The sequence below is a fragment of the Cibotium barometz genome, chromosome 58, assembly GCF_041138505.1.
Source record: "Cibotium barometz isolate CiBa-2024 chromosome 58, ASM4113850v1, whole genome shotgun sequence".
In the NCBI taxonomy this organism is placed as follows: domain Eukaryota; kingdom Viridiplantae; phylum Streptophyta; class Polypodiopsida; order Cyatheales; family Cibotiaceae; genus Cibotium; species Cibotium barometz.
This window is the reverse complement of record NC_141103.1, coordinates 30865869-30885283: the sequence shown is the minus strand read 5'-3', so window position 1 is coordinate 30885283 and position 19415 is coordinate 30865869. Positions and strand designations below refer to the sequence as shown.

Sequence of the window (19415 nt, the reverse complement as noted above, 5' to 3'; positions counted from 1 at the left end):
AGAAACTGATGTCGAACGGAGGTAAGCCTAAGCAAGCACAGTCTAATCCTAAGCCCTAGCAACAGTCATCTACCCAAGGTAAGGGGACTCAAAACAACAAAGACCAAAAGGACCAAAAGGAAAATTCTCAGGGTCAATCAGGCAATAAAAATTCCATGGCCAAGAAGACTCTTTTGAGGAAAAAGCTAAGGAGGGCATCACTGGAGGTTACCTTTAGCCGGATAAATAGACACGGTACAAGGCAGAGAACCATTGTTTCTTCTGCCACATTGTAGGCCAAGGGAAGAAAGATTGCACTAAGTTTTAGGTTGAAAAGTTTGCCAAGGCATCCACTTCCACAGTAGAAGCAACCGTAGCATCCCCATCCACACCTCCACCATCCGCCTCGAATGCCGTTCAGCTATTGCCCGCTTTGAATTCGGTGCCACCAGTGGTAGTTGATGATAAGCAGGAGGGTGAGGCTAAGGGACAGAAAAAGGCTCTCATTTGTGCCTATGTTACTCTAAGGGGACATCAGTTCATATTCCTCTTCAACATGGGCAGTTCTGAGGGTGCCATTTCACCGCAGTTGGCAAACAAGATGAGTTGTACCTTGGTTCCTATCATCTAGATGTGGATAGGTTTACACCTGGTCTACGTACACATCTCTTAGAAAGCTCAGCAGTTTGAGTTTCAAGTTCAGAAGGCAACATTCTAGCGGGATTTCATTGTTTCCCCTCTTTTAGGGTGGGACATGATCCTCGGGATTTAGTGGTTGAGATTGTATGCACCCATTCGTGATTGGAGGCAAGACACTTTTACTATTGTTGAAGGTTTTCTTGAGCCCATCATGATTCGCGAGAGTCGAAGCATTTCTAGCATACCACTCATTTCCCACATTGGATTACAGGGCGCTAAATAAGATGACAGTTAAGAATAGATTCCCCACGCCTGGAATAGAGTACATTCTAGAACAACCCAATGGTGCAAATTTTTTCTCTAAGATGGATCTTAAGAGTGGCTATCATCAGGTTCAGATCTTTGAGGCCGACATTCCAAAAACCGCCTTTAGGACCGAGGGCGGCCACTAAGAATTTGTGGTGATGCCTTTTGGACTCACCAATGCACCAGCAACGTTCAAAAAGATGATGTCTTGGGTTTTTCGGGATCTCAAAGGCAAATGTGTCTTCATCTTTCTAGATGACATCCTTGTGAGAATTTGTGAATATGAAGCCGGAGCAAATAGAGATCACACGAGAGAGTAGACAACCAAGAGAGATCCAACATTTAAGCTAGAAACTGAAAAGTATTGAATGAATTATGAAGGCACAATGGCCATGCTTATATACATCTCATGTAGAGCAGTCGGCCAGTAGCACTAGAGGAAAAATGTCCATGATTGATAAAAATGCCTAAAATAGCCTAAGAAATATGGAAAAACGATCAGTTAAATATTTGGATAAAAAGTGGCATAAAATGAAGTAAAAGAGAGCAGGATATGGCATGTCCGACACCTCCTCCCAACTCTAGCACGGAGGTCCGACTCCCATATGGGTAAGGAGCCGATCAATAGTATCTCGAGGAAGAGGTTGTTAGAAGTCATCTCCTGTCTTTATTGAGACACTAGGGCCTCTGTTGTGGGTGTGCCCGCCCTCGTAGGTTTTTTTCTCATTTTTCCTCACTCCCTGTATTTTTTCCCATTTTTTTTAATTTTTCTATGGCTTGGGTGGCTGCCCTGTGGTGGTGGCTGGAGTACACAGTTGCTGGCCGACTGATGCTTCAGGTCCACGACTACACCTGTGAGCTGGCCGACTTGATACAGCTGGCCGACTGGGTGTTTTCAGCAGGTCGTGGAGATACAGGCCCTGTCGACTGTCCATGAAGCAGGCCAACTGCTTTTTTGGGGCCATATAAAATGGCCCCATAGCCCCTTGCCATATTTATCTTGTATCACTTCGGGATCTTGTGTATATAGAGCAGAGTTGCACGCTATCTCTCTCCTTCTCTTGTGCTATCTATTTTTTGCACTCTACTTGCTCTTGTGGTCTCAGATTTGGTTATCATCTCCGTTGCGTATTTTGACATGGTATCAGAGCCCTAGGCTCTTGATAGATCTTGGGAGGAGTTGTGTGAGTAAGAGGGGGTTTGTTGCGTTGCTGATTGGTGGATTGTTCGGGACTGTTCGGGAAGAGAAGAAGCAAGAGGACGGCGGGTTGAATTGTTGGACAGCCACTTGCAGGTGTAAGTTTTTTTTTTCCACCCACCCACCCTTTTCAATTACATCTCCGCAATGGCAGATTTGTTAGAGATGGCTAAGAAGCATGTGAAGATCCCAACACTCCCCACGGTCCCGGTGGACCGTTAGTTGGACAGGAACAATTATGGCATATGGAAGGTTATGATGGAATTTGTGCTAGAGTCATATGACCTTGTTGATTTCATCGTTGTCGGGGTTCCACGGCCGGAAGCAGAGGAAGGGGAGTTACAGTCAACCAGAAAGGACCGCGAGGCACAGGCACAGTTGTGGGATCGTGTCAACGCCAGGGTCCGTTCATTTATCTTCCTCAACTGCACACCGCAAGTAATCAATCATGTAAAGCATATGATGCTGGCCAGAGGCATATGGCAGCACTTGGCTTCTCTTTATAACAGGGTATCGCCCATGAAAAGGATTTCCTTAGAAGTACAGATGTGGGTTATGAACCCTGCAAAGTCGTCGACGATGCGGGAGCATATTAACAAGCTGCATGAGTCCTTCAGGCTGGGAAGGAGATATCATCAGAAGATATGGCCATCACTTTGCTGTCCCACTTACCTTCTCAGTATTTCACTTTCTACTCTTCTTTGATTACTAGTGGCAGGCTCAGCACCATTACACGGGAGGAGCTTGTGTGCCCATGGTCTTGGACCAGGAGGAACGATTCACGAACCCTTCTCACAACAGAGGTTCGGAGGCCTTAACTGGCCAACGGTCGAAAGGCCGAAATAACAAGGGCAAAGGGAAGGCTTCACCGGAGAAGTCTTCTGAGAAGAAGTCTGACATAGATCGTGAGAAATTGAAGGCCGAGAGGTCCTGCAATGATTGTGGCGAGAAAGGCCACTATTGGAGGAAGTGTCCTAAGCGGATTGGGAAGAGTGCCGATTCTTCAGCCTCAGCTGCAAAGACTCCAGCATTTGTGCACTTAGAGATGATGAACTCAAATGCTTCATCGTCTTCGAGCAAGGAGGCAGTTGGCTTCACTGCAAAGGATACCCGAGAGTGGATTCTTGACAGTGGTGCTTCCCGGCACATGACTCCTTCCCGAGACTTTTTTTTTGGATCTGAAACGGCAGTCAGGTCGCATCTTCATTGGCGACAACTCCACCATTCCGATACACAGTGAGGGCCGGATGGAGATTATTCCCGACGGCAAGGGGGGTAAGCATTCCTCCCGTGTTCTTTACGTCCTTGCTCTTGGTTTTCATCTTTTGTTAGTGCATAAAGTATGCAAGACTGGCTTTCGGGTGGAATTTGAGGAGCATTCAGTTGCTCTACGGGACCGTGAGATTGACCAGGTTGTTTGGGAAGGCGGTGTGGAGAATGGTATCTACAAGCTCTCTGCACTTTCCTCATTGACAAGTTCTCAGGTCGGAGATCTGTGGCACTTTCGGTTTGGCCACTTAAATATGGATGCACTGCGACGAGCTTTCCGGGACCAGATGGTGGTTGGCTTGCCAGATGTTGGCAGCAGGCAAGGACGTTGGAGTTCTTGCATACGTGGTAAGTAGCACAGGGAATCCTTTTCAAAGCAGGCTTCCAGGCGGGCTTCAAAACCATTGGAGTTGATTTACACTGACTTGTGTGGACCTCAGCAGACACCATCATTGGGAGGTTCTCTATATTTCATGCTGCTTATTGATGATTGTACGAGATTCACGTGGGTCTACTTTCTTTCACAGAAGGACCAAGCTTTCGCCCGGTTCAAGGATTGGCACGTGATGGTGGAGAAAGAGTCTGGATTGCAGGTAAAGACAAACTGGCCAATACAGGATTGCCTTGAGAGAATGGAGTTGTAGAACGCAAAAACGGGACTGTGGTGGAGATGGCGAGGATCATGTTGGAGCATCGTGATCTTCCTCGTCCACTTTGGGGAGAGGCTGTGGCAACGGCTGTCCATACCCTCAACCGGTCTCCAACAACTTCAGTACCTAATATGACTCCGTTTGAGGTATACTTTGGCAGGAAACTTGATGTCTCCCACTTCCGTGTTTTTGGAAGCGATGCGTATGTACATATTCCGAAGAAGCAGAGGGGGAAGCTTGACTCCAAATCCCGTAAGCTTATATTTGTGGGGTATAATTCTTTTTCCAAGGGATACAGATTGTATGATCCAGAGAGGAATGAGATTGTTGTCAGCCGGGATGTGGTCTTTTTGATGAGCATGTTCCAGTATCCATTGTCGAGGAGCTGCCACTTCTTGGAGATCCAGAGGAGTCTGCTTTCACAGGATACTTGGAGGAAAGCCATGCAGGTGGAACTTGATGCCATCGAGAAGAAGAACACATGGGAGTTGGTACCGAGGCTGTCGAAACGGTCAGTCATTGGTGTCAAATGGGTCTTTAAGACCAAATATGCGTCAGATGGGTCGGTGGACAAACACAAAGCCAGACTCGTGGCTAAAGGTTATGCTCAGCGGCCAGGCATCGACTACGAGGATACCTTTGCACCGACAGCAAGGATGACCACGATTCGGACCGTTCTCGCCCTTGCTTCTTCTTAGAGGTGGCGTGTGCATCAAATGGATGTAAGATCTGCGTTCTTTAATGGTGACCTGCAGGAGGAGGTGTATGTTGAGCAGCCTCCAGGCTTTGTTGTTCCAGGATCAGAAGGGATGGTTTACAGGTTACGTAAGGCCTTGTATGGTCTTAAACAGGCTCCCAGGGCTTGGAATCAAAAGATTGATTCTTTCTTTGTTCAGACTGGTTTTCAGAGATCGGTTGTAGATCCCAACCTATATCTCTTTCGGGAACGTGGCATGGTTACGATTATCATCCTTTATGTGGATGATCTCATTCTCACCGGCGGTCATGTGGAGCACATCGGCGTAACGAAGGCTGCCTTGTCAAAGGAGTTTGAGATGACCGACCTAGGCTTACTCCACTTCTTTTTGGGATTGGAGATCTGGCAGACCCAGAGGGGGTTTTCCGTCTCTCAGCAACGGTATGTTCATGAGTTGCTTGAGGCCTTTGGGATGGAGAACTGCAAGCCTACTACTTCGCCGATGGACCCAAATACAAAGTTAACTGTTGATGATCCTTGTGAGCCAGTTGATGCCTCGCAGTATCAGAAGTTGGTTGGTTCATTGATCTGGTTGCTGAACACCAGATTGGACTTGAGCGTCTCTGTGGGGCTATTGAGCTCTTTTATGCAGACGCCATTGAAGTCTCATTGGGACGACGCAGGATTGCGGATCTTGCGGTATCTGCAGAGTACGAAGGATCTAGGACTCTTCTACATAGGAGGGGATGGAGTCAGACTCCAAGGTTGGAGTGACTCAGATTGGGGAGGAGATCCAGACACGAGGAGATCTACTTGAGGTTACAGTTTTACCCTCGGCTCAGGAGCAGTTTCTTGGAGCAGTAAGAGGCAGCCAACTATTGCCCTTTCTTCGACAGAGGCAGAGTACCGTACTGCTTATGGTGTTGCTTGCAAGGTTGTGTGGCTGCGGAGGCTGCTAGGCGAGATTGGGTTTCCACAGAAGGAGCCCACGTCATCCAGTGTGATAACCAGAGTTGTATAGCTATTGCTCGGAACCCGGTCTTCCATGCCCGGACCAAGCACATAGAGATACAATATCACTTTGTACGTGAGAAGATCTTGGCTGGTCACATCTTGCTACTTTATTGTTCGATGGAGGACAATGCGGCGGACCTCTTCACGAAGTCTCTACTTCAGGCTATGCTTAGGCGGCACACCAGCTCCGTGGGGATGGTTTCATAGCCAGGAGCTGAGAGGGGGTGGTAAAAGTCATCTTCTGTCTTTATTGAGACACCAGGGCCTTTGTTGTGGGTGTGCCTGCCCTCGTAGGTGTTTTTCTCATTTTTCCTCAGTCCCCGTATTTTTTCCCATCTTTTCCCTATTTTTCTATGGCTTGGGTGGCTACCCTGTGGTGGCTGGAGTACATAGTTGCTAGCCGACTGATGCTTCAGATCCACGACTACACGTGTGAGCTGGCCGACTTGATACAGCTAGCCGACTGGGTGTTTTCAGCAGGTCGTTGAGATACAGGCCCTGAAGGCTGTCCCTGAAGCAGGCTGACTGCTTCTTTGGGGCCATATAAAATGGCCCCATAGCCCCTTGCCATATTTATCTTGTATCACTTCGGGATCTTGTGTATATAGAGCAGAGTTACATGCCTCTCTCTCTCCTTCTCTTGTGCTGTCTATTGTCTGCACTCTACTTGCTCTTGTGGTCTCAGATTTGGTTATCATCTCCGCTGCGTATTTTGACAGAGGTTTGGTGAAGAGATCAGCAAGGTTTTCCTAAGAAGGATAATACTCCATTGTAATGATGCCGTTGGTGACCAACTCACGAACAAAGTGAAAGTGGACCTCAATATGTTTGGTCTTGCCAACAGAAGGATGAAGTTTTAGCCAACGCCAAGGCACTCTGGCTGTCCGTAAGAATATGGATCAGAGAATTCAAGAGTACATCAAGATTGCTCAACATCTAGAACAACCATAACAGCTCACAGTAGGTATCCAGATTAGCATGGTATTCAGCCTTAGTAGAAGATAATGAAACTGTAATTTGCTTCTTGGATAATACTCCAATGTAATGATGCCGTCGGTGACCAACTCACGAACGAAGTGAAAGTGGACCTCAATATGTTTGGTCCTGCCAACGGAAGGATGAAGTTTGAGCCAACGCCAAGGCACTCTGGCTGTCTGTAAGAATACGGATCGGAGAATCCGAGAGTACATCAACATTGCTCAACTTCTCGAACAACCATAACAGCTCATGGTAGGTATCCAGATAAGCATGGTATTCAGCCTTAGTAGAAGATAATGAAACTGTATTTATATCCCACTCTATTTCGATGTCAAGGCACGAGATCTCTGATGTCGAGCACACCACGGGGATGACCCACAAGAATCTCTCACCGGGCTAGTACTAGATCCAATATCCAAATCCAAATCCAAATCTAGATCCAAGTCCAAATCCAAGTCCAAGTCCAAATTCAAGTCCAAGTCCAAGTCCAAGTCCAAATCCAAGTCCAAGTTCAGACATAAGTCCAAGTCCAAGTTACATCAACATTCTTTCCATGACAGATCTCTGTGAATCAGTCTTGAGCCATAAAAGCAATTTGCTTTTCATGATAGAACTCAGTTTCCTCTTGCCAATGATATCCTTGGCTCGTGGTCAACTCAGTTTGACTTTTTGCTTTTCCTTGCTTTTTGACCAAGACTGGTACTTTTTCTTGAGCAAACCTTATGGTTCCTGTCCCCATGCCTTCTTCAACTTGTTCAGTGTCCAAGCATGTGTTTCATCATGTGAAAAGAGCTAGGGGGGCTAAATAGTTACATTCTCTTTCTCTTATATTGTCCTCAATTGTGGAATACAAGTGTTCCATAAGTTCTAAGTATATATATATGTTTCAAGTACAATCATGTACATCCATATGTTTCAAGGTACTAGCCCTATCTGGTGAGCGTGTGTATTTGGTCTTTTTCCATATCTGTGGTATCATCTGCTCATATGGCAACATCTCAATGCCTTTTCTTTGACCAATAGCTTTGTTCTTGATGGTACTTCTTCATGGTCTATCACATGTGTTAGATAAAATAAATGCATACTTACCTCCTACAAAAACTAGACAGAAGCTAGTCAATAAATAGGTATGCATCATTCGTGTCTAGTGGGTATTGCAGGTATTCGTGAGGTAGTCTGGAGCCTAGCGGACTATCACATGCCATAAATCTAAGCATTGTCTACACATCAAAAACAGCACACAAAGTCAAAGAAATTCAAACATATATCAGTATGCAATACACACATAATGATCCTCCTATTCATGCATTGTCTTGTTTGGTTTCATCGGAAACCGTGTTGAGCTATCTAGCTCTCGAAGGAAACCGCTCAGACTATCCTCAAGGCCATTCGGTCACTAGTGTTGAAAGTATGGATCGAGCTCTCCTAAACAAAAGACATCTATCTAATTCTATCTAATCAAAAACTAATCCGATACTAAAGTGTAGCGATGGCGGTGCTGCTCACAGTGCTGCCTTTTGTTCCTTGAGCTACTACTGTTGCGTGGCAACCCAGCTTGCGCCTTTGCCAAGAACACCGGTTGCAACTTCCACTGCAACTGCTTGCTGGTCTCGCTGGTGATGGCAGTTGCCTACCGCTTTTTCAGTTTGCTGTTGTCTCTCGGATCTTCTCTTTCTGCGTACTGCAGAGGTAGCTATCTACTCAGGTTGCTCACAATTTTCTTTTGTGTGCTACTTGCTTTCTTCTTTGCTGTGGGCGATGGTCTGCTCTTTCAGTTTTGCCGGTGATGATGTGCTGCTCTTTCAACGAGCCAATTAACCTTCTCCCTTAGCTGCTGCAGTTTGTGCTTCTATGGCTCTTTTGTGTGCTTGATGATAAGACTTGTGAGCGAGCTATGCTCTTTGACGGCCAACATGCTCTATTATGCTTATAGTGCTGCCAACGAGTTGTACTTTTTGATGCACTCAACTCCACTCTACTTAGTCCGCCCCTTTGCTCTCACAACCAAATTGCGCTACACATTAGTGATGAAACCCCTAATGGCAACCTTAGAATAGCAATTTTGCTAGCTCAGCTCCTTTGTGATGATCACACCTAGTTGTGCTACTCTTAGACAACTGCTCCTCTTGTCTCTTTGAATTGCAAAGGGGAAGCTCTCTCTTTCTCTCGCTCGGTGAAAATAAATAAACAAAACGAATAATTTGGTAGAGACGAGAATGAATTTGAGAAACCCTAATATTAATAAGACCACTAATCAATTGCTAATGAAATCTATAATCTCTTCCTAATAAATTGAACCTAAACTAGGAGAGTTAGACCTAAGCTCTGATACCATGTTGAAGGCATGGATTGAGCTCTCCTAACAAAAGGCATCTATCTAATTAAAAGCTAATTCTACACTAATGAAAATACTAATCTAAGGTGGATCATCAAAGTAAAGAAAACTCATCATGAGTGTGTGCTAATTAAGATGCACTCAAGTACAATTAGACACTAAGATGAATTAGCTTGGATACATAAAGAGACTTGAGATAAGTGCAAGTGATATATTCATTGCTTGAAATGGCTCCCTTTTATATGAGGAGGTACATTCTTGAGCTTGTACAACAATGTGGGATAAATCCCTTTGCTTATGTGGCTGTATGCTATGCTTTGCACTTTCTTGGCTTACTTAACTCACTCTCTATCTCTTCCTTGTGCTCTTTGGCATCACATTTCTCAACAACTAGGACCGCCCAACAGTTCATCAATATTCATCCGGGTCATTTGGTTGCATTGACCGTCCGACTATGAAATCCAATATAGTCATTTGGGCCATCTGGTTGCAATGACTGCCTGACTGTGAAGTCCAATACAGTCATATGAGCCATCTGGTTGTGTTGGAAATAAGTGCACACTAGGTGTACTATTTCTAGTCTAGTTTCACTTAAGTCTTTGTGTCTTGAGTCTAGTGCCATGTGGCACCTCTACATTTATCCCATAAGTCAGTCTACTCAATCTTGTACTTCTCACCTATATATTGTAGGTGTCACATCAATGAAAGTATCAATCTTGTGTCTTGTCTACACTCATCTCAAGGTAACTCTTTGTCTTTCATTTAGTTCTTGTTTCATTTCTAGTTTTGCTCTTGTTTTCATATTTCCTTCATGGTATCAGAGCAGACTGCTCTTGTCCTGTGTTGCCCATCATCTCCCTGAGCTGCGCTCAGCTGTTAGGATACGCTGCGCTCATCTCCCTAAGCTGCGCTCAGCTGTTCAGTTGCCGTCTGGTCACTTTCTTGTTGCCGACCTGTTTTCCAGCAGCTGCTCTACGGAAGCCTGTACGTGTTCAGGCTCATACACAGCTCCTGGCCGACCTGTTTTTGATGTTGCAGCCGACTGCTACAGCTGTCTATCTCTACAACAGTCTGCTCACGCCCTGATTACAGCTGTCGCCGCCGCTCCCTACAACAATCATGAGTATATCACACAGCTCTTCACAATCTTGAGTTCGCATTTCCCCCCTTCAGGCCGCCTAACTATTCAGTTCTGCCATCGCTTCTTCTTGAAAAGTCTAAGGTACTGTGCATTGTCTCCTTTTTTTGTTCATGCTCATATCTGAAACCTGCTGGTTCCTCATACCTTGATAGGCTGTCACATGCTATGGCCTTGACAAGTGGTGAGAGAGCCGGCTTCTAAAAACAGTTTGGATCTCTTCTTTCTTTCATTTCTGCAATCTTGTAAGGGAATAGACACTGCCCTTGCATTTTAGCAAGAGGTAAGACCTTCCCACATGGCCTCTTCTACTCATTCTCTCATGTCTATCGACAAATTCAACGGGTCCAACTTTCATACTTGGCAAATCAAAATCAAGTGCCATCTTATGAAAGAAAGTCTTTGGGACGTTGTCCATCCTGCTGCTTCCGAAGATTCCGACATTGAGCAAGTTATCACTTATGCTCCCACTGCCAAGAATGACAAAGCCTATGCTATCATTTTGCTCGGTCTTGGAGATGATTACATTCATCACATTTCCGACATACAGTCTGCTTCTCGAGCATGGATCACTTTGGATACCCTTTTTGGACCCCGCTCTAAAAACTCTAAGATTGCACTTATGATCTCATTCTTTGATCTATATATGCAGGAGGGAGCTACTATAGCCTCTCATGTCAATTATTTTCGCAGTCTTATGGTTCAGCTTGCATCAGTGAAGTCCCCCATCTCCGAAGATATTGCTATTGCTGTGCTTCTCAAAAGCTTACCTGACACCTATGCTACTCTTGTTACTACCTTCAAGTATCACAATAATCCTACTCTTGAAGGTATCATCAATGCTCTCCAAGAAGAGGAAAGAACAAAACAACAAAAGGTAACTGACACTGCATTTTTAGCAAAGAAGGGAGGTTCTAAGGTAAGAAAGCCTTGCACCCATTGTGGAAAAACTAATCATATGGAGAAGGACTGCTTCAAGGCCCATCCATCATATGGAGAAGGACTGCTGCAATGATTGTCCGACTGTGAAATCCAATACAGTCATGTGAGCCATCTGGTCACAACGACCGCCGAACTGTGAAGTTCAAGATATCTGCATCGTTGTGTCCCAAATACAAATCTTGCTCCTTGGGCTATTGGATATTGTTGCCACCCAAACTAGAGCAAGTCCAAGTAACCATTATATAAACAAAATAATAATCAATTCGAGTCTAATATCTATACAATGAAGAGGGCTAGAGATACAATCCCTCTCTCTTGAATCTATCTTGATCGCAAGACGTGTACTTCAAATACATCTGGACGACCAACCACTTCCTCATAAGCTCGAAGTTTGGATAGTTCTTGAAGTACTTCTTTGGCATCCATTTCGCATCCAATAGCGAATAATTCTCGAATTTCAAGAGGAACTTTCGGAGCACTGTCTTTTCTCTTTTACTCACAGAATGAAACCCAATCTGTTCTGGCTTTTCCACCCCCGATGGATCCTTCAATACAGGCTCCTCTGGGAGTAACCCTGTACACGGTTCCAATAAACTGTCAAGAAAGGCATTATGTATCGTCCAATGATATGAAAGGTTCAACTGATGACAACAGGGGATCCTTCAATACAGGCTACGCTGGGGGTAACCTTGTACACGGTTTCAAGAATCTGTCAAGGAAGGCATTATGTATCCTTTAATGATCTGAAAGATCCAACCGATGACATACATGGTTGAAAGATCCAACTGATGACATACATGGTTGATCTTCTTGGTATCCTGAAAAAGGTCCAAATACCATCATTCTCTGACTTTGGCAATCCAAAGATAAAATCCATAGCAATATTCTCCCATAGAACATTCAATGGGTGCAATAGTCGTGCCGGTGTTTGTCCACCTTTTGACGAACCAAACATTCACGAATCATAAAGCTTAATGTCCTTTCTTATACTAGGCTAATAAAAGTAGCTCTCCAAAGCTTGAAGTGTAGTCAAAGTGTCTCTATGCTCCATGTAGGGAAGAGCATGGCACTCTTTCATTACTTTGGCCTTAATTCCTTGTGTCACACATAACCTGGGTTTGCATCATAAGAAAACCCTACTTGATGACATAAGAAGTCACCAAATCTCTATTCTGCAATTTGTTCCAACACATGTTTGAAATCCTCTTTGGTAGCATAAAGATCCTTCATCAAAGTGAAATCCATATGGTAATTCATAGAAACTGCATGGCTCAGGGGGTTGCAAGATAATGCATCTGCTACCTTGTTGTCTTTGACGTTCATAGGCCATAGCATGGCCTTCATGGTTCAAGACTATCCCAATGCAAGCTCTTCATGTTCAACCACAAAAAGGTCTAGAATATCCAACACTGGTCCTTTGCTAACATCGATTCCCAATGCTTCAAAGGATTCTGTTTCAACTGAATTTGGTCCACAAATATTCCGCGGCTTTCTTTGTTAAAACTTGCATTGGTCTAGCATCCACTGCAAACCTCTTGACGATATTCTTGGCATGATGTCAATCTGATAATCATTCCGAAATCGCGGCTCTAGATCCTTCCAAAATGGTGGCTCTAGATCCTTCCGAAATGGTGACCCGTTTGGCACTTTGGCAGCTTCAACTCCTTCGGCTTGGTGGCTCTTTCCCTAATGAATTCTTCACGCATTTGACCCTTCTTTGGTCCTGTTCCCTCTTGGTTCTCCAAGCAAGGAATTCTTCGTCTTTAAATAATCGCCTGAACTGTTGAAAGTCATGATGCTCTTCTGATGACATGGCCACAGTCTCTTGCGTAATTGATCGATGGCTCTCGTTCCCTTCATTAGTCCCTTGGTTGCCCTCTACTCTCGACATGGCTTTGTCATCCCAAGAAAGATTCCTTGAAGGAACTCCTACTTTGATACCACTATAAGCCTAGCGGGGCGTGCCGTGACAGACTTAACCACGTATCCAAGAGATAAAGATATAGAGAGGGGGAGAGAGAGAAGGGATTAGGAAACTTCGCATGGTACACCACACTGAGCAGGGAACATGCCCCACCCCCTTTTAGGAATTTATTCAGGAACAACCCACGGGCACACTAGCTAGGATCAATACATCAATGAATACAAAAGCAATTAAATATGCCGATGTAGTATATCCTAGTCTATTTCGATGTCAAGGCACGGGATCTCTGATGCCGAGCACACCACGGGGATGACCCACAAGAATCTCTCACCGGGCTAGTACTAGATCCAATATCCAAATCTAGATCCGGGTCCAAATAGTCCAAGTTCAAGTTCAAATCCAAGTCCAAGTCCAGATGCAAATCAAAGTTCAAATCCAAGTCCAAGTCCAAGTTACATCAACCTTCTTTCCATGATAGATCTCTCTGAATTAGCCTTGAGCCATAAAAGCAATCTGCTTTTCGCGATAGAACTCTTTGAAGTAACACCCTTGGTCCAAAAAGCAAGGTGGATATGGATAACACCCTTGGTCCACAAAAGCAACCTGCTTTCCACGACCAAACTGTCCAAAACATCTTTGAATCCACTTGTCCAATAGCGGGCAACCCCTAATAAGTTCTAGGATGGAAAGCACCATAAAAGCACGCAATAAACCTCGTTGCTTTTCTTATATACCTGCTGTCCAGCCCTGTATTCCCTGTTTTCAGCACTTGGGCAGCCCATAGAATCAACGATGATGTCTGGAAACTTATACAAGCATGCGACCAATCTATGTAGGCGTGCATGCTGCCATAGGTGGCTGTTTACAGCTCTGTCCAGCCCTGTGGGTCAGTGCTTCAGTCAAAAACAGCATGTAAGAAGGATGCTTTTCAGCCCGGGAGCCTCAGATATCAACAATCAGCACGTGTGCGCTTTCCTTGCAAGCGATCAGCCTTGAAAACCCGCTAGGAGAAGGCGACCAGCCTTGGGGAGACCCTGTATTCAAGCAAGCGACCTTGTGGAGCTCCTGGATGTATATCAATGCGCAGTGCCTATACATCTCAACAAAATGGTGTGGTTGAGAGGAAGAAGAGATCTCTCATGGAGAGGAACGTTGCATTATTAAAGGCCAAGATTTGCCTCATGTTTTTTAGTTAGAGGCAGTTATGTGTGCCAATTATGTGCTAAAGAGATGTCCCACCAAGACCTTGCAGACAATTATCCCTTATGAAGCTTGGAATGGCAAGAAGCCACATGTGGCTCATTTGCGTGTTTTTGGTTGTCTTGTTTATGCTCGTGTCTGAGTAACAATGCAATTAGCTGGATGATAAGGCGGTAGAATGCTTTTTTGTGGGATATAGCTCAGAAAGCAAAGAGTATAGACTCTACCATCTAGCCACAAGGCAAATTTTGGTGAGTAGAGATGTTTTTATTTAGAACTCAGTTTAGTCCATGCTTTACTTCAAAAACCAACAAAATGTATGTTGATAGGGCATCTTTGATACACTCCTACCTTTGTACAATGCCGGGCAGCCATTTGGAGCAAATGAATGCTCAACAAGGTGTCATAAATCAGCCTGCACCAATTGAAAATCAGCTCGAATTTCAGCCCACAGATTAGCCTATTGATGAGGCAATTACAGAGGATACAATGGATTAAGAAAGGGCAGTGATACAGGTATCCAAGAGTATGCCAAAATGGCTGGTGCAAACATTCCGAGATAGAAAATTAGCTACTTTCTTGCCAAGTAGAGAATACTTGCAAGTTTTCATCATGCATCTTATTATTTTGTGGATCATGCTCTAATTGCTGGTATATGCAATGAAGAAGAACTTGTTTTCTTTGAGGAAGCACACGAAAATGATCATTGGATGCGGGCCATGTAGGACGAGTATAACTCAATTCTCAAAAATGACACTTGGTATTTAGCAGATTTGCCTTATGGTAAAAAGGCCATTGGTAGAAGGTAGGTTTATAAGCTTAAGCATAAAGTTGATGGTAGCGTTGACTGCTACAAGCCAAGGCTTGTTACAAAGGATTACGCTTAGGAGAGGGCATAGATTATGATGAGACCTTAGCATCCACGTCTTGTATGACTACAATCAGGTGTATTATTGCATTGGCAGAACATCATGGCTGGAATGTACATAAGTTGGATATCAAGCTTGCCTTCTTGAATGGTGATTTGCATGAGGAGGTTTATGTATCTTAGCCTCACGGTTTTGTTGGAGAAGAGACACAAGTCTAAAGTATGCAGGTTAAAAAAAGCTTTATATGGTCTTAAGCAAACTCTTGGAGCATTGTGCGAAAAAATAAATGCATACTTGGTTCCAAATGGTTTTTGCAGCAGTCCAATGAGTATCCTCTATGTAAAGAGGAGTAAAGATTGTTTTTTGGTCATCGTTTTATATGTTGATGACATGTTACTCATAGGTCCTAATGAGGAGAAGATTTCAGTCTTGAAGGTTGAATTACATTGAATTATATGTATCATTTGAGATGATAAATTTAGGCTTGTTGCATTATCATTTGGGTATATAGTTTATACAATGTGATGATGGTATTGTAATGTGGTAATCAAAGTACGTATAGAGATTGCTTACATGGTTTGGTCTTGAAGATTGTAAGCTTTTTGCTACACCAATAGAGACAGGTGCTAGGCTCAGTCTCCGAAGAATGCAGGTGAACCATTTGATGCATCACTTTATTAGTAGGCTGTTGGGTGCCTTATTTATCCATGCAATACCCAGCCAGGCATTTAGTTTGGGGTCTCCCAATTGAGCAGGTTTATGCACAATCTCGGAAATAAGCATTGGTAGGTTTCCAAGTGAGTATTCCAACATTTACAGGGCACTCAATCCCTTGGGCTATTCTATGCTAAGAGGGATGATATTCAGCTGCATGCTTTTAGTGACTCCAATTGGACTAGATGTTATGACACGTGAGTGTTTGCTAGTGGATTTTGCTGTCATCTTAGTGATTCTTGTATAGCATGGCTCAGTAAGAAGCAGCTGTTGCTAGTGGCCACTTTGAGCTGTGAAGTTGCGTATAGGGCAGCTTACAGCGACTGTGGACTGTGTGAGGAGTGTTGAAGCGCACTCAATCGTGCTCTTGGTACGATTGACTGAGGAGTGTCAAAACAGGCCCTTGAGTGTATTGTGCTCCCTACGTCTAGCATGGCTAGAAGAAGCGGTCCAGAGGTGGACTGGTTCTCGTGGAATCCAATGATCTTAGATCCGTATTTAGAGGAAATATTGGTGATTTATTCCTTGTAGATCTGTCCGCTATAAATTGGACAGGGCTGATTCTTGAGAGGAGAGTAACCTTGGCTGCGAACTTGGGTGTAAAGTAACTCACCCAGGATATTGGGATCTAAAGGAATTAGTTCGGAGCATAATGTTTTTAGCTTATGGGAATGATGGGCATAATGGTGACTATGAAGGTACTTATGATGATGATAATGTTGATGTGATTTCCCGAGGATAAATTGTTCTAGAAGGAATTGTTTGTTTATACGGTGTGTGTTTTTGATGTATGCATGAGTTCTTAATAACAAGTGTTGGCTAGGGGGCTCTTGAGTGATCTCCCTTGCACCCGAGCACAACCCCCATCCCAATAAATAGATACATTGGATTCTCACTTGCGTAGTCGGGAGGATTGGCTAGCCCATGGGATTGGATGGGACTAGGCTCAGATGTTGGATCTGGTAAACTGAAAAAAAGAATATTTGGGTAGGAAACTATTAGAGAAGATTCCTAAGGAAATCGCTTGCATTTCCAGATGATAGGAGTTTTCCTAGTTGAGCCCTGGAGGGAGAACCATGGGGATAGCCTGTCAATCATCGGGATAGTGTAGGTGAGGCATTGAGTAAGTCGTCGTGTCCTCGTAGAATCTAGGTCTTTTGCTGTTGTCCATTTGACCATCGTATGGAGTGAGGGGAGGGTGGGGTTCCTACTGAAAAGATGCAGGGAGGAAGAGAGCTTGAGCTCTTACAAGCACACACACACACACACACACACACACACAAACCCCAGAAGAGAACGCACAAGATGAGAGGCTGAAAATTGTTGTTCTTCTTCTTCTCAACAAAAGGGTTCTACCAAAAAGATAATGGAAAATACAACATAAGTACTAAAGTACTATGTACATGCGGTCCATAATGTGAACACACTAAGTGAGTGACCTGGCAAGATAAGTATGCTATTACTCAATGGTAGACTAGTAGCTGGTGTAGTCTAGGTGTAGAATCACTGGCGGAGATCTATAATGTCAGTATCCTACCAAACACGCCAGTGATGTAAGTGGCAGAAACGGTCACCTAGGCATATCATAAGTGTCAGCTCGTGTTGAGCTTGACATCTCAACACCTACAAGGACCTAACTCCGATAAATAGCATTAGATACATATCCTATCGCCAAATGTGCATCGACAATTGGTCTCATGGAAAAGATCGGGCTCGTAAAAGCAACCTCAAGGTACACAAGATGAAACAATCTCCACTTGGGCTTCCTTGTATGAGAAGGATAGGCTTGTAGAAAATATTAATTTAAATGTGTGTAATGGTGAACTTTGCTAGGCCTATAGATTAATTAAATGGTTGATTGTAAAGGGTGATTAGACTAAGGTTCATGGTGTATATGGATAAATGATATAAATGGGTGTGAATGTATGGATTTATGGGTACATGGTGGTGATGTGAAAAGACATGTATGTTCACGTTAATCTTTAACTACTTCGTCAACAACAATGTAATGGAGCAATTTCAAATGATCATAGATTCATTGTTCATCTCTCTCCTCTCTTACGCATAAACTTGAATCTGTGTGTATTTAATTGGAAGGAAAGCTTCAATTTCTGCCAACATATTGGGATTCAGAGCCTATTGGCTAATAGCCTATTTGATCTTGGGTAGAGAGAGAGAATCGATACCCTCTCTGAAAGAGATAGAGAGAGTCATATGAAAGAGAAATAGAGAGAGAGAATCGAGAGGTGACGGGTGGTGGGAGAAAGAAAGAGGCCATCGCCAGCAGCAATCCAATATGCAACGAAGATTGTGGTTGTGAGCAAGGTGGCAGACAGAGCAGCGTAGAAAAGAGAAGAAGCTGTTGCTAGCACGCCACATCGACCTCCAGGAAAAGAAAAACAGAAAAAGAAAAAAAAAGGTTTATTAATATAACCTTAATATATTAAGGTTGATAAAACCTTTAATTTTTTTAAAAAGGAGCTCGTCATCATCATCAGCGCACAATAGAAAGCATAGACCTGCAGAGATAAGAGAAAGGAGCCCACCCAACAGTGCAAGAAAAAGAAAAGGGTTTTCAGTGTAGCAGCAAACAGAAGCCAGCCCGAATCTGCAGAGAGACAAAAAAACAAAAAAAAAAGGGAACACCTGTCGACTTGCATAAAGAAAAACGAAAGGTTTTAATTTAAAAAAATCTTAGTATTTTCTAAGATTAAAAACCTTAACCAACATAAGAGTGTGTTCACATGCAGCAAATGGAATCAAAGGAAAACCAGCATTTTCTCTTCGAAACTAAAGTACCCATGTTCTCTATGATCAAATCTGAAGCAAAATCAGACAAGTCAAATAAGGGTTGTGAATGTATGGATTTATGGGCACATGGCGGTGATGTGAAAAGACACGTATGTTCATGTGAATCTTTAACTACTTTGTCAACAACTATGTAATGGAGCAATTTCAAATGATAATAGATTCATTGTTCGTCTCTCTCCTCTGCTGCGCATAAACTTGAATCTGTGTGTATTTAATTGTAAGGAAAGCTTCAATTTTTGCTAACAAGGCTAGATGTGACCGGATATGATGTGTTGAAGACCATGGCCTTGATTTTGCAAAGATTGACTGTGAAGTCTCTCTAATTACAAAACCACTGGAGTGCATCCAAATGTCTTTGCAATCCCTCCACAGAGGTTGAGATTAGAACAATGTGATTTGCATATAATAGAATGGGCACCGCTGCTTGAGCCAGTTGTGAGCTTGCAACCCCAAATATGTCCGCAAAGAATGAGATCTCATCAATATACAAACTAAATCGTAGGGCAAAGATGTGATCAAGTGTGGAGTAGTTTCTCCTAAAGCTTGCTTGCACCAATGCTTTGTGTCCAAGCCTCTCTGCCAGGAAGCTGATCTGGGAATCTAGTACTGCCCCATAAATCTTGACCATTGTATGGTAATCATGATAGTCTTGTAATTATTTGGATCCATGGGTCTCTTACTTTATGGATGGGAATAATGGTGTTTGTGGTCGAGCGGGGGATTGGGGGCACCCTCGTCTCCTCAATAGTGGC

General features: G+C 43.7%; 1 protein-coding gene across 12 annotated transcripts in view; it reads left to right on the top strand.

The window, feature by feature from the left end:
- Nucleotides 1–19415, top strand: part of LOC147606157 (transcription factor HBP-1a-like) — a 56262-nt gene that overhangs the window by 18761 nt on the left and 18086 nt on the right. The gene's annotated exons all lie outside the window — the stretch shown is intronic.